This window comes from Sus scrofa, chromosome 7 (genome assembly GCF_000003025.6).
Source record: "Sus scrofa isolate TJ Tabasco breed Duroc chromosome 7, Sscrofa11.1, whole genome shotgun sequence".
In the NCBI taxonomy this organism is placed as follows: Eukaryota; Metazoa; Chordata; class Mammalia; order Artiodactyla; family Suidae; genus Sus; species Sus scrofa.
This window is the reverse complement of record NC_010449.5, coordinates 36,071,234-36,085,834: the sequence shown is the minus strand read 5'-3', so window position 1 is coordinate 36,085,834 and position 14,601 is coordinate 36,071,234. Positions and strand designations below refer to the sequence as shown.

At 51.7% G+C, this 14,601-nt stretch overlaps 1 long non-coding RNA gene across 1 annotated transcript; it reads left to right on the top strand.

Annotated features, from left to right (window-relative positions):
• On the top strand, nt 2,034-13,294 carry LOC110261524. The gene is made up of 2 exons (XR_002345715.1): nt 2,034-2,162; nt 12,787-13,294. It is a non-coding gene; the product is annotated as an uncharacterized LOC110261524 (long non-coding RNA).

Here is a 14,601-nt window from a genome sequence, read left to right as displayed (position 1 = left end):
AGGGTTCGTGTCTCAAGTGTGAGGACTATGCTTTCTATCCCTGCACTTATCATTCCTATTGATGTTTTTTCTTTGTGTCTATCACTCCCGCTAGACTATAATCTTCCTAATGGCAAGGCTCGCCCCTTAACCCTTCCTAGCACTTTGTGTCTGGCACATAAATGTTTATTGATCTGAATTGAGTAGAACATATTGGATCAGCTGTGTCCCAGAGTCTCTAAAACCTTCAATGCCCTAAAGTTCTTGGGGACAGGGAGTGGACAAGGGAAAGGAGATCTTACCCCAAAGTAGTCTAAGTTTCCCAGAGAGGGTCCTGGGAAATCAAAGAACCCCAAAGATATCCCATCCTACGAGCTCCTAGGGCTGCGGACAGTAGCACACATCTCTCAGAAAAGAGAGTCAAGGTCTTACCACTGGATTGGAGATTCCTTCCAAGCAGGCTTAGACCTGTTGACACCTTCCCTCTTCTTGGTGCTCTGCCTTTCTAGGAATGCCCTGGATCTTAGCCCATCTCCTCTGAAATTTTACGTGCATTGGAAGTTGGATGAGGCCATAAGGCATTAATTAAGATCCAGAGCCAGGGCTCAGGAGTCCAACAGGCCCAGCTTAAAATCTTACTGGGGAGTTCCCATTGTGGCGCAGTGGGAAAGAATCTGACTAGTATCCATGAGCGTACAGGTTTGATCCCTGGCCTCGCGCAGTGGGGTCAGCGATCTGGCATTGCCGTGAACTGTGGTATAGGTCGCAGATGTGGTATGGATCCTGTGTTGTTGTGACAGTGACTGTGGTGTAGGCCAGCAACCGTAGCTATGATTTGACCCCTAGCCTGGGAACTTTCATATGCTGCAGGTGCGACCCTAAAAAGCAAAAAAAAAAAAAAAAAAACCAACCAACCAACCAAACAAAAATTCTTCTTACTGGCACGGTGACCTTGGCAGTTCCCTGTGCCCCCTGAGCTCTCTGCTCATCTCTAAGACGGGAGTGATAATTATAACACCCAGATCATGGGCTGGTGGTAAGGATTAGATGAGACGAAGTGAGACGGGCGTCACGCACTTAGCTCACAGCCTGGCAAAGAGGCTCTCACGAAGGAGGCTTGGTCCAAACCTTGCCTCCCCTGAGAAATCTCTGATGAGTCAGAACCGGCCCACAATAGCTTCCCTCCTGTGAGGGTGTGATTTGAGTCCTGAACACTCATCCTGGCAAACAACCATTCACCATAGCTGAGCATTCGTCATCCCCACGTGCTAACCAGGGCTACGTATGTTGTCTGTCCTGTCTCACCCACTAGACTTTAAGCCACTGGAGGACAAAGATCATGAAGCAAACACAGGCACACCTCAGAGATATTTCGGGATCGGTTCCAGACTACCGCCATAAAGCGAATATGGCAATAAAGTGAATATTGCAATAAAGCGAGTCATATCAATCTTTGGGTTTCTGCATAGAAAATTATGATTCGACTATACTGTAGTCTATTGGGTGTGCAATAGCACTATATCTAAAAAACAATGTATGGACCTTAATTTCAAAATACTGTCATTGCTAAGAAACAGTAACCATCCTCAGACAATGGCAGGGCTGCCACAAAGCTTGTTTGTAAAAAAGTGAACTTTTGGAGTTTGGTTGCAGTGCAGCAGAAACAAATCGGACTAGGAACCATGAGGTTGCAGGTTCGAGCCCTGGCCTCACTCGGTGGGTGAAGGATCTGGCATTGCCGTGAGCTGTGGTGTAGGTCACAGACGTGGCTCAGATCCCGAGTTGCTGTGGCTGTGGGGTAGCCCGGCAGCTGTGGCTCCGATTCGACCCGTAGCCTGGGAACCTCCATATGCCTTGGGTGCGGCCCTAAAAAAACAAAAAAGAAAAAAAAGTGAACATTTGCTAAGCCCAAGAAAGCAAAGCACAGTAAAACGAGGTGTGTACTTTATTGAAACTTTTTCTTTTTTACTTTCTTTCTTTATTATGGGTTATTTATTTATTTATTTATTTTCGGTCACACCCGTGATATGTGGAAGTTCCCAGACCAGGGACTGAATCTGAGCCGCATCTGCCACCTACACCACAGCTGAGGCAACGTCAGATACGTAACATACTTCATGGGGCCAGAGATCAAACTGGCATCGTTGCAGAGACAGACGGGATCATTAACCCACTGCACCACGGTAGGAACTCCCTTAATTTTATTTATTTATTTACTTTATTTATTCAGACACTTGGGTGGGCACCTCCTCTTTTCTCCTTTAACCAAACATCTTTAAGGCCCCAGCACAGGGCTGGGGGTGGGGAGAGCTGCTTATTGAGAAGGCCTGAGTGTCCTGAACTAGGTTGGAGAGGGAGCATAGGGGGAGGAGGAGGGCCATCCTACAGTGTCCGTTTGTGGGGACGTTAACTCCTCCTCTCATGTCACAACACCGGGTAAGCAGGGTGGCCTCCTATTCTCCGCCTCTGAAAAACGATGGCCTGACAGGGCCCAGCTCCCAGAGTGGAGGTGGCTGACTCTTTACCCCAGAAGGGTGCCCTGAAAATGCAGGCAATTGAATGAGCAGGAGTCCAGGGAGTTAAGATAGGCAGGTCCCCTTTGGAAAACACCAGAGCCTGGGGAGGCCTCCAGCCACACCTGTCTGTGGGTGCAGGCGTGCGCACCATGGGTGTCTGCTGCACTAGGTCCTAACTCAGGCTGGAGGGGGACACTTAATAAGCCCCTCTCTTTGGAATGGGTGTATTCCTGCCTCCACCAGGCCTGGCAAAATCTGAGCCTGGAGGGAGGCCAGGGTCTGTTTCAGCAGGAGAGATGGGAAGAAAGGTCAACGCAGGCCCACATTGCCACATGGGCCTGGTGCTCTGGCTGTCCCCTGGGCTGGAGGTAGCGCCCTCCTGTCCTTCCAGATGCCCCTTGCCGGCTTGGGCCCCGGGGGAAAGGGCAGAGCTGGCAAACTCACGAGACCTCCCCCATACCCACCCAAAGCTCAGGATCCCTCCCACTCTGGGCGGTGGGTCACCACAGCCCCCACTTCCTCCAACAGTCACAGCTGTGCTTGTCACGCCGGTGGCGGACAGAAGCTCCCACGCACCTTAACTGGATGTGAAAAGTTAATTCAGGTATAAACGTGAAGGCTTAATGAGAGGAGAAGGCTGCGGGTTAATTATGGCCCTTTTTGCCAAGGTAACAACACATCCCCCACAGCCCACCCTGGCATCTCTCCAGGGCCTTCCATGGCAAAGGGCCAGCATGCGTCCTCCTTGCCTAGGGGGCGACGTGACCGAGGACTGGGGTGGAAGAGGCAGGTATTAATTACGGCTTTGGGGAGAAGGAATCGGCAGGGGTGTATACGGCCTGACAGGGGGGAGCGTGCAGGGAGTCAGGCCCCTCGCCCCAGCTCCACACACCTTCCAGGCTTCTTTGACCTTCTTTGACCTTAGCTGGGTGCCAAGGGAATTTAAGGGCTCTAAGACCTGGTCCTACCCTCAAGATGCTGAAGCCCAATGGGGGCTTGTCATCATTGTCATCCCAATCACTCATTTACTGAGCTCGTCCTGCGACAAGGCACTTGACTAAGCCCACAAGGGATTATTTAATTCCGTCTCGTTGGCCATCCTAGGAAGGAGGTCTTCTTGTCCCCATTTTACAGATGAGCAAATAGAGGCTCAGAGAGGTAAAAGTAAATTGTCCATGGTTGCCCGGCTGGAAATCAGCACTTACTGGGCTTGGATCTGCGTTCTTTCTGATTCCGAGCTGTCGTGCTGGCCCCTGGATTAGCTGCCTATTAGCAAGGCATGGCCTCGGGGCTGGAAATAAACTGCCCCACCTCTTAGATGGGAGTGTGTGATTCTGCACCACGGGTGGCTCGTGGCTCTTGGCAGTTCTAAGTGGGATGATTGCAGCAGGCTCGCGAGCAGGAAGCACGTACGTTCTGCGTTGAGGTGGTTTATTAAAAAGGACGGAGCTCACTTCCTTGTTTCCCCACCTCCGGGATCAGCAAAGTTTTCCCCGTCACCCTCTCCACCTGAGCCTGTCCTAGGAATTCACATTTCTTCCAGCCCAGTCAGTTCCTGGGGAAGGTGCCTCCGACCAATAGTCTGTTTTCCCATCCAGGTGAGACACCCCATCATAGGTGACATGCCAGTCAGGTCATGATTAGCAGAAATGACCCCCATGGCCTCTATCCTCCTCCCAGAGCTGATGGGACAGAGAGAAGGCCCGCAGGTCTGACTGGCTCTGCAGACTGTGTCTGGGGGACTGTGCTTCTGCTCTCTTAGAGGAGGAATTCTCCAAGGGCTTTTCTCTCCGCAGCTGCATTTGTGCACTTCGCTTCCATCCACAGAGCATCCAGGGCTGGCTGATGTGGGTCAGACCCTGCATGGACGTGTCAAGGGCAGCTACTGTGGTCATCAAAGTGACCTCCTCAACCAGAGAGCCACAGATTTGCCCGGGTGGGGTAGAGAGAGGGCAGCTGGTGGGGGTCAGGGGCTCAGAGAGGTCCAGAGACAAGCTCAGGGTCACAGAGTAAGTCAGCAAAAGCAAAAACCCATCTCTGCACTTCTGGGTCTCTCAGAGCTCCTGCTGACCTCACTCTTGCCCTCCCTGGGAGTGACTTCAGCCCAAAAATCTCCTGAGCAGGACAGGGGAGAGAGGGACTCCCATGAACTAGTGGATGTGGTCAGTACTGACCACTGAGGCTTGCCGAGTGCTTACTAGGTGCCTGGCCCTGGGGAAAATAAATTCTCTCTTAATCCTTAGGACCATGTCATGGGTAGATTACTGACATAATCCTCATCTTAAAGCTGTGGAAATTCAGGAGTTCACTGGTTGCCTAGCAGTTAAAAGGGATCCAGCTTTGTCACTGCTCTGGCGTGGGTTCGATCCTTGGCCTGGGAACTTCTGCATGCCGTGGGGATGGCCAAAAATAAATAAATAAAGACATGGAAATTGAGGCTTAGAAAGATAGGTCAACTTGCTCAAGACCACCCAGCTAGTAAGTGGCAGGACCTACACTGGAAACGAGAGGAGTGTGGAGTTGCCCTTGGGACTCAGTGGGTTAAGACCCCAACTCGTATTCATGAGGACGCAGGTTCGATCCCTGGCCTTGCTCAGTGGGTTAGGGATCCAGTGTTGGCGCAAGCTGAGGTGTAAGTTGCAGATGCAGCTCGGATCTGGCTTGGCTGTGGCTGTGGCGTAGGCCTGCCGCGGTAGCTCCGATACCACTCCTGGCCCTGGAACTTCCATATACACAGGGACGGCCCTAAAAAGAAAAGACAGAAAGACAGGAAAGAGGGAAGGAGGGAAGGAAGGAAGAAAGAAAGAAAGAAATGAAGGTGAGGAGTAGAGGGTGCCGTGGAAAGGGGTGACTCAGCTTCTACCAAAAATATCCCTGGGGCAGCTGCTGTGTACCAGGCAGCCCACTTACCCACTGGGGACACTGGGAGAAATAAGACGGAGGGGGTCCCAGTCTCACCGAGCCCACGGTTCACTGGGGCAGGTAAGCGTGCCTTCCGCGAGAGCGGCTTTGAGTCCAGCTCTGAGCTTCCAGAGGCCTGGTCTGCATTTGGCTGCAAGACAGGCTGACCGGCGGAGTTACAGGTATCAGTAATGCCAAGGCCTCCCTTCAGATCAATGGAACCTGACCTTGGCAGAGGAGTCTGGGCGTCTGTGTGTTCCACAGATTCTCCAGGCGAGGGTAACTGCCCGCCGGTGGAGGGGTGCCGTGGCACAGTGGCCACCAGAGCCCTTGAACGAAGCCAGCCGGGAACATGTGTCTTAAAGGAAAGAATCTGGGGAGTGTGATGAGCATCAGGGTTCTACCTTTGGGGGAGTAGTGCCCCTCGGGGGCCAGGAGTGGGCGGCAGAAGGGACTGCGGGGGAGACCGCAGGCACATGTCCTTAGGGCTGACCCAGAGGACAGAATGGTAGTGGCTGAGTGACAGATTAATATGAGTTATCTCCAGGTTCCTGGCTATCATCTGCCTGGGGAGATTTTATTGATTGATTCCACTTTCTAAAGAGGGCCTTTTGCTAGCTTGCCTTGAGATTTAGGGGTAAAACATAAAGCACTCATTAAAATACATGAAACATGGCATGGAACGATTAGAGGGGCAGGGGGTGGGGTAGAGAAACCCCATCAGCCCCGAGTGTTTGTGGTTGAGAAGGGGCCAGGTTCCTGGGCAGTGGAAGCCTTGGCCAGCACTGAGGGTCAGGAGTGAAGGGGCAGGGGGTGTCCAGAGGCCAGCCCTGCTCCAAGTTGGATGTTAAGAGATGGTCTATAAACACAGGGAGCCCCGGTCTCAGGGGAGACCCAGCCCTGACTCAGGGAACCCCAGTCTGAGGGGAGATACAGCTTTGTCCTCAGGGAGCCCCGGTCTCAGGGGAGACCTAGCCCTACCTCAGGGAACCCCAATCTGAGGGGAGACACTGCCCTGCCTCGGGGATCCCCAGTCTGAAGGGAGACACGGCCCTGCCTCAGAGACCCCAGTCTGAGGGGAGACACAGTCCTGCCTCGGGGAGCCCCAGTCTGAGGGGAGACACTGCCCTGTCCTTAGGGACCCCAGTCTGAGGGGAGACACAGCCCTGCCTTCAGGAACCCCAGTCTGAGGGGAGACACTGCCCTGTCCTCAGAGACCCCGGTCTGAGGGGAGACACAGCCCTGTCTCGGGGAGCCCCAGTCTGAAGAGAGACACAGTCCTGCCTCAGGGAGCCCCAGTCTGAGGGGAGACACTGCCCTGTCCTCAGGGAGCCCCAGTCTGAGGGGAGACACAGCCCTGCCTTCAGGAACCCCAGTCTGAGGGGAGACACTGCCCTGTCCTCAGAGACCCCAGTCTGAAGAGAAACACAGTCCTGCCTCAGGGAGCCCCAGTCTGAGGGGAGACACAGCCCTGTCCTTAGGGACCCCAGTCTGAGGGGAGACACAGCCCTGTCCTCAGGGAGCCCCAGTCTGAGGAGAGACACTGCCCTGCCTCTAATAATTTCTTGGTCAAGTGTCTGTGTGTGCAGTGAATTTCTTCATATTCCTCTATGAAGTACATTTATTTGGCATGAAGGCACCATTCTGCATATTTGTGGTTATTTGTGGCCCCACTGAAAGCTTGTATTCAGAAGCGGGGTCCCATAGTTTATTCCGGATATGTGTGTTATCCCTTACGTATCTGTGATTTTATAAACACTTTGTCAAAGAGTATCTTATTTCAGTGTCTGTCCCTACTAGCTCACGGTCCAAAAGAGACCTAGGACATATATGTGCTCCAATCAAATATAAAACCTGATAGTTAAAGCTTTGTGTCAAGCCCTGTTCTAGTAATTTCCTATGTCATAATTCATTTACGCCTCACAACTCCAACGAGATGGGTGATGTTGGGCTATTTTATACATAAGGAAACTGAGACTCAAAATCTGCCTCCTGGAAGTCACACAGCTGGTGAGAGAAGAGCTTGGGTGCCAACCTGGAAATGCTGAGCCCAGAGTCCTGGCACTGAAGCGTGGGGCTACCCCTCAGGACCCGGAGAGGGAAGTTAGCAGACCCCACGCCTGGGAACTGCATCTGCAGTTTATGCCACAGGAAGTCAGGGTTCTGGGTCCAGCTACCAGCTCCTGTGTGACCTGGGAATGGCCTTTCCGCCTTCCTGGGGCTTGGTCCCCATCCTAAATTGAAGGAGTTGGATTAGAGCAAGCTGCACAGGATCACGGGAGGCAGCTCTTTCAAGAAGGATTCCTTAGAGTTCCCATCGTGGCACAGCGGAAACAAATCCGACTAGGAACCATGAGGTTGTGGGTTCGATCCCTGGCCTAGATCAGGGGGTTAAGGATCCGGCGTTGCCGTGAGCTGTGGTGTAGGTCACAGACGCGGCTTGGATCCCACATTACTGTGGCTGTGGCATAGGCTGGCAGCGACAGCTCTGATGAGACCCCCAGCCTGGGAACCTCCATATGCCACAAGTGTGGCCCTAAAAAGACAAAAAGACAAAAAATATAAAAATAAAATGATGGATTTCTGGAGGGCCTGCCCTGGGGGTTCTGATTCACCTCTGGGCCCCACGTAATGACTGACTGAGGACTCTAGGCCACCTTCAATAGCAGTAAAATGAAAAGAGGAACCATTTCTACTGGAGTAGGCATGAGCAGCTAATACTGTTGAGCCCCTCCCACGTGCCAGGCCCTGGGCTATGTGCTTTATGTCACAGTGATCCTGTACTGCTGATGCTATTATTATCATCCTCTTTTTAAGATGAAGCAACGGAGACCTTAGGAGATGGTGGTAGGGCTTTCCAAGGTCACCAGCCAGGAAGCACCATGGCGGGGACTTGTACACAGATGACATCTGTATCCTTTTACTCTGTTACTTTTCCTTGTTCAACCCCCCCCCCGCCCCGCCCTTCCCCAGGGCTTGCTGGTTGGGGGCTGGGCAGTGTGACTGTCCCGCAGCTGCTCGTGCAGGGGCCTGGCGAGTGTCTAACAGCAGCCACCGGACTGGCTGGCCAACAACCAACAAGAGTAGTTCTCTTGAGAATTTGCAGAGACAATGAGATGAGACTGGATCTATTTAGCTGGTGCTGGGACCTGGAGTGACAAGGTGAGAACTGAGGCTAGAATTGGCCTGTGGCACCTCAGAGGTGCGCGGACACGGAATTTTTGGAGCCCTTTTCTGAGGAGGCTGGCTTGCAGCGGGGGAAGAGGAGCCAGTGGACAGCGGGAAGACAGGCCCAGAGATAAGAAAGAGGAAGATTTCTGGACCCCTTTCCAGGCCCCCTAGACCAGCCTGTACCCCCTGAAGGGGGATCCAATCTCCTCACCTGCCTCTGCACAATGAAGCCCCTCGACTTACACTAACTTGATGGGTTTCTGATCCTTACGATGAGTTATTCCTTAAAATACTTGCCCCGACTTCCTTGTAAAGTTTTTAGGATCAAATCAGATCATGTATTTGAAAAAGCTCAGTGACCTGGAAGGAACTGCAGCAATTAGGAAATATCTGGAAAACAGTTCTGAGCTTAAATATAATCAATGGATTGCCGCAAGGAGAACTCAGAGGCAGGAGGACTTACTGCGGGGAGAGTTTAATTAAAGGAGATCTGCAAAGGCAGAGGTTGAGCACAGAGATTTGTGAAAGGTGTATGATGTGGATGGCAAGAGAGAGAAGCCAGATCCTCCAGGCAGGGAAAACAGCATGAGCACCTATGAAAAGAAGGCGTGGGTGTGGGGGAGGGTGAGGGGGCTCCCATGGCTGCTGTCTAGCAGGGATCAATTGGGGAACTCCAGTGAGTGGAGGTTTTCTGTATATGCTGGGCACTAGGAAGATTGATGCACTGGTTAGAGGGGAGAAGGGAGAAGACTAATTAAGAAGCCAATGCAGGGAGTTCCCATTGTGGCTCAGCACTAATGAACCCGACTAGTGTCCATGACGATGCAGATTCGAACCTTGGCCCCGCTCAGTGGGTTAAGGACCCAGCATTGCCGTGAGCTGTGATGACGGTCAAAGACTCGGCTCAGATCCTGCGTTGATGTGGCTGTGGCGTAGGCTGGTAGCTGCAGATGCAATTCGCGACCCCTCGCCTGGGAACTTCCACATGCTGTCCCTGAAAAAGCCTCCCTCCTCCCCCAAAAAAGATTTTGGCTGTAAGCATTGGAAACCAGCTCTGATGATCTCAGGTACAAACAGGCTGATGGGAACTAGTTAGAGGAAGAGAAAGCTCTGGGGACCGTGGTGACTGGTTTGGGTTTCAGTGCCCGAGACTTTCCCCTTCTCTGCCTGTCCTCAGGGTCCACACACATGGAGGATGCAGCTGACAGCTGCTACCAGGAAAGAGGAAATTCAGGAGAGGCTCTGATTGGGTGACTTTCATGCATCGGGATCTAATTGCTGTGCTTTGGTGGTGCACTGGGATGGCGGCCCTAGGGTTGACAGCCCCACGAAAAGCAGATGGAATCTGGGGAAAGCAAATCCCTAAAGGAGGTGCTGAAGGACAGAAAACAGCAGAAGGGAGGTAGCAGAGACTGAAGGGGAAATGGATGTTTAATGCAGACACTATTGCAATTAGATGGATGGGGGAAACCCCAAGAATCGTTTTATTTTTGAAGGAGGATGGAAAATAAAGGAGGAGACTTGGAGTTTTTTTTCTAATTTTTAAAAATTAGAAAAAAAATTGTTTTCCTTTTTGGTCACATCCACATCACTTGGAAATTTGGGGCCAGGGACTGAAACTGAGCCAAAAGGGATGTTGCCAGGTCCTTAGCCCACTGCACCACCAGGGAACTCTGGGACTTGAAATGTTTAAGTTGCCACAGGCCAGATCGTTAGATCACTTTCCTTCTCTTCACACTAGCCCCATGATCTCCTCATTTCACAAGAGGAGAAAGCTGAGGCTCAAGAGAGGTAGGGCCACTTGCCTGAGATCACACAGGCTTTCCGTGGCAAAGTGGAGTGGATCCCAGGTGATTCCTACCGCCCCCGCCATGCTTTCTTGTCTCGCATATATAGTCTTCCTGGGACGTGAGTTGAGAAGAAGATAATGCCGGCCATTGACCCTGAATTTTTTAAAAATTATTTTTTTAAAGTTTTATCAAATTATAGTTGATTTACAATGTTGTGACACATTTTTACTTTTTTCATTAAGCTATAGTTGATTTACAATGTTGTGCCAATTTCTGCTGTACAGCATAGTGACCCAGTCATACACATATATATATTCTTTTTCTCAGACTGGCTTCCATCACGTTCTGTCCCGAGAGAGTGGGTATAGTTCCCTGTGCTGAACAGTTGGACCCTGACTTTCTAATCATGGGGACTCCAACCAGAGAGATCAGCTTTGGAGAGGCTTGAAATCCAGACTCATTGAGAGGGTGCAGGGTTCAGGGCACATGTGCAAGTTAAGACTCCAAGGCACATGGGTCTGAAATTAACAGGGATCTTGATGCACCTTCCCCCACCCCCTACTCTGAGTTCCCTTCCCTCCCTCCCTCCTCCCATGTGTTTACCTGACTGGTCCACCTTGTGCTGATTTTCTAATTAACAAAAGTGCCGGTTGCTTGATTTTTTTAAAAAAAATTCACATTGTAGAAAAGGAAGCAAGATGAATTTGCACAGGTTTGTCTGGCTGCTGGATTAGCAGGCACCTTCCAACTTCTTAATCCTTATTTAATTTCTAGATCAACCTGGTTCAGCTCAGCACAGCCTGCACCTAGGAATTTCAGAAGAAAAGCTGTATTTTCAGCAGTTAAGCACAGGCATTGTGTTTATTCTTTAATGTGACCAAGTTGCGTCTGCATCTGTAAAGTGAGGGACAGACTCACAAAGAAGTGAGCTGCCAGGTACAAATTCAAAGAGCAGACTCTGAAGCTTGGAAATAATGCCTCGGAGAGATGGAGCGGGCATGGTCTCGGGAATGGAGCCAGAATGAGAATATGAGTGGATTCAGCGCCCCAAGACCCGGGAGCTCCAGAATGAAGCAGAAACTCAGATCACTGCCAGGGTCCAGGCAGGAAATAGATGTCACATTCCAACTGGTGTCCTCACTTCAGAAGTGAGGACAGGAGTTCCCGTCGTGGCGCAGTGGTTAACGAATTCAACTAAGAACCATGAGGTTGCGGGTTCAATCCCTGGCCTTGCTCAGTGGGTTAAGGATCCGGTGTTGCCATGAGCTGTGGTGTAGGTTGCAGGCACAGCTCGGATCCCGCATTGCTGTGGCTCTGGCGTAGGCCGGTGGCCACGGCTCCGATTCGACCCCTAGCCTGGGAACCTCCATATGCCTCGGGAGCCGCCCAAGAAATGGCAAAAAAAAAAAAAAAGAAGTGAGGACAGGATGCAAAGAAACCACAAGGGATGGTACAGTGCCCTGGGCTAGTGACAGCTGCTGGGCCATCCCACTCCTAGATCTGAAGGGCCAGCAGGAGGTCACAGTCACCTGAACACAGAAGCAGAGCAAGCTATGTGGAAAGGACCGCTTGGCAGGAGCTATGACCCCACTAGGTGGGGGCTGGGAAAAGAGCACCCTCATCTTCTCCCTCCTCTGATCTCTTGCTGTTTGTTTTTGTTTTTGTTTTTTATGGTTGTGCTGCACACTTGGAGTGTGGAAGTTCCCAGGCCAGGACTCCAATTCAAGCCACAGCTGTGACCTACCCTGTATCCTTAACCCACTGTGCCGGGCTGGGGATAAAACCAGTACCACTTCAGAGACAAGGTCAAATCCTTAAACTGCTGCAGCACAGTGGGACGTCTCTCTAGCTGGTGCTCTTCATTGGCCAAACCCAATTGGAAGCCAGGGAATGGGGAGCCCAGTGCATGGTCCCACACAGAGCAACCTCTTGGGGTGCAGACAGCAGATGCAGGTGGGGAGCTGATAGAGAGGGGCACACAGCATGGCTCTCTACCCTCATCCTCTTGGCCTCTCTCGCTCCACACTTGGATGGATAAGGGATAAATAGATGAAAGATATGTGGAATAAAAAGTGGAGAAAAATGCTAGGTGTAGAATCAAGGTGGTGGCTATATGGTGTCCACAGTTCATCTTTTCTGTATGTCTAACATTTTGCCGTCATGCAATGTTGGGTATCCTAAAGGAAAAAATGAGTGAAGACTTGGATTCCACTCTTGGGGGGGCGGGTGGGGGTCAAACTTCAGCCTCCATCTGAGCTGTTGGATCCTGGCCGCCCCATTTCCTCCCTTTCCTGGGCAGCCGTGTCCTCATGCCCTTTCCTTCTCTGCTTACCTTCAGCAAAGCTTATTTGTCTCTCGGGGCTTATTAAGTAAAGGCAATTGACAGATTGACCCTTTTTAAAATGCATTTCCCCTTCACATTCGTACAGAGAAGAAGCAACACGCAGCCTCTCAGACCAGCCTCAGATCTCAGAGAAGTCTGGATGCAGCTCCGCTGAGAATGGGGAGAATTCACCTGTCTCGGGTGTGCCAAGGCTGCCTCGTCTTGCTTCTCATCTTTTTCAGGATAAGAGGATCTTCTGGAGCAGGGCGCCTTCTGGACATGCTACCCCCTCTCTCTGGACTCTTTCCCAGTTTAGTGGATTGCCCCTTTCTTCTAGGAAGCCTTCCCGGATTACCCCACCTGCATCATTTGCCTCTACTCTGCAGCCCCTCATCAGGCACAGGTTCAGGTTGTCCTTGGATATGGCTCCGGCATGTGGGTTCTAGGGCCCCCCGGCCATGATCCCTCTCAAGGACAGTCTCTTAGGAATGTCCCCCAGCTCTCCCAGCTCATCTGTACCAGCTCAGCCAAGGTCTCTGGGAAACTTGCTCTGCTCAGAATCATCTGCCCAGACCCCAGGGAAACATTACTGAGAAGTAAAATGTAATATATTCGCATCTCATGGCTCTGGGAACAGGGAGAGACCCTGAAACCAGGGTCCTTTTGTTCAGATTTGGGAAGCTGAGATTGTCAGACTTGGAAAGAAGCAAAGGAAATGCTTAACTCCATGCTTTGCACTAATTTTTAGATACAAAATCTTTTGTTTGCCACAAACATTCCAAAAGACAACAGATAAACTGCAGTGGCTTTGGCTGAAGAGGTATAGGGATAGGAGGTCCTGAGGCCTGAGAACAAGGGACTCCACACGATGCAGGCCAAAGCCCTGAGCCTGTCCAACCCTTGCATGAACGCTGAGGCCACAAAGGGGGCGACATGCCTGAGCCAGTTACTAGCAAAGGAAAGATTGCCCTTCCTAGGCTGGTGTCCTTTCCTTCTCTCCTGGCCTCCTCTGAGCATCCTCAGAAGTCTCTGCCCCAGAGTCATCTTTGGGCCTCCCTCCCTGCCCACCAGACACACCCCAAGAAGCCAGGTCTGGGTGGGGGGCAGAGCATAGCCCTTGAAGCTGGGCCAGGCCAGTGGGCAGCGCTGGACAGTTGCTACCTCTTGACCTCATCCAGCGCATTAAACGGAGCCATCCTGTTTGCCAGGCGGCCCAGGGCTTGGACTCACAAAGGGCGCCCAGACCAGTTCCTCTGCTGTCCTTGGACGAGCATCTTCCTCCCTCCTTCCCTCCTCCCAGGAGCTTCATGGTGACCTGGCTTCTCAGGTCCCTCTGCGTTCCCACTTTTCCAGTGTGAAGTTCTATTAGCATGCGGGCCCTGTGGCGGCTGGCTCCTCATATTATTTGCACAGGTTAAGTATTCCTGATAAGGCTTCTCAAATCGGAGGGCTGAAATGAACTTAATTAGAACTCGGAATACTCGAGGTAGAGATAAAAGGCAGCGCATCCTGGTCTCTGAAGCAACAAAGGGGGGCTGGGAGGGGAGGAGGGGGGAGAGGAAAGGAGCAGGTGAGGGAACCTGGTCCTGGGCTGTGAGCAAACCCTTTCTCGTGCAGAGAAGACGGAGACCCGAGCCCCGAGGCCCTCTCCACCCCATGACCTTCTCCCACTGGACTCAGCCCCAGACAACTTGGTTGCAGACTTGGGGCACAGGTGGCCCAAGTGCCAGGGAAGGAGTGGGGCTGGATGGCAGGAAGAGGAAAGTGAATTGGCTTTTGATTTTTGTGTGTATGTGTCTTTTTTTTTTTTTTTTTTGTCTTTTTAGGATCTGCGACATATGGAGATTCCCAGGCTAGGGGTCGAATCAGAGCTACCGCCGCCAGCCCACACCACAGCCACAGCAACACCAGACCTGAGCCA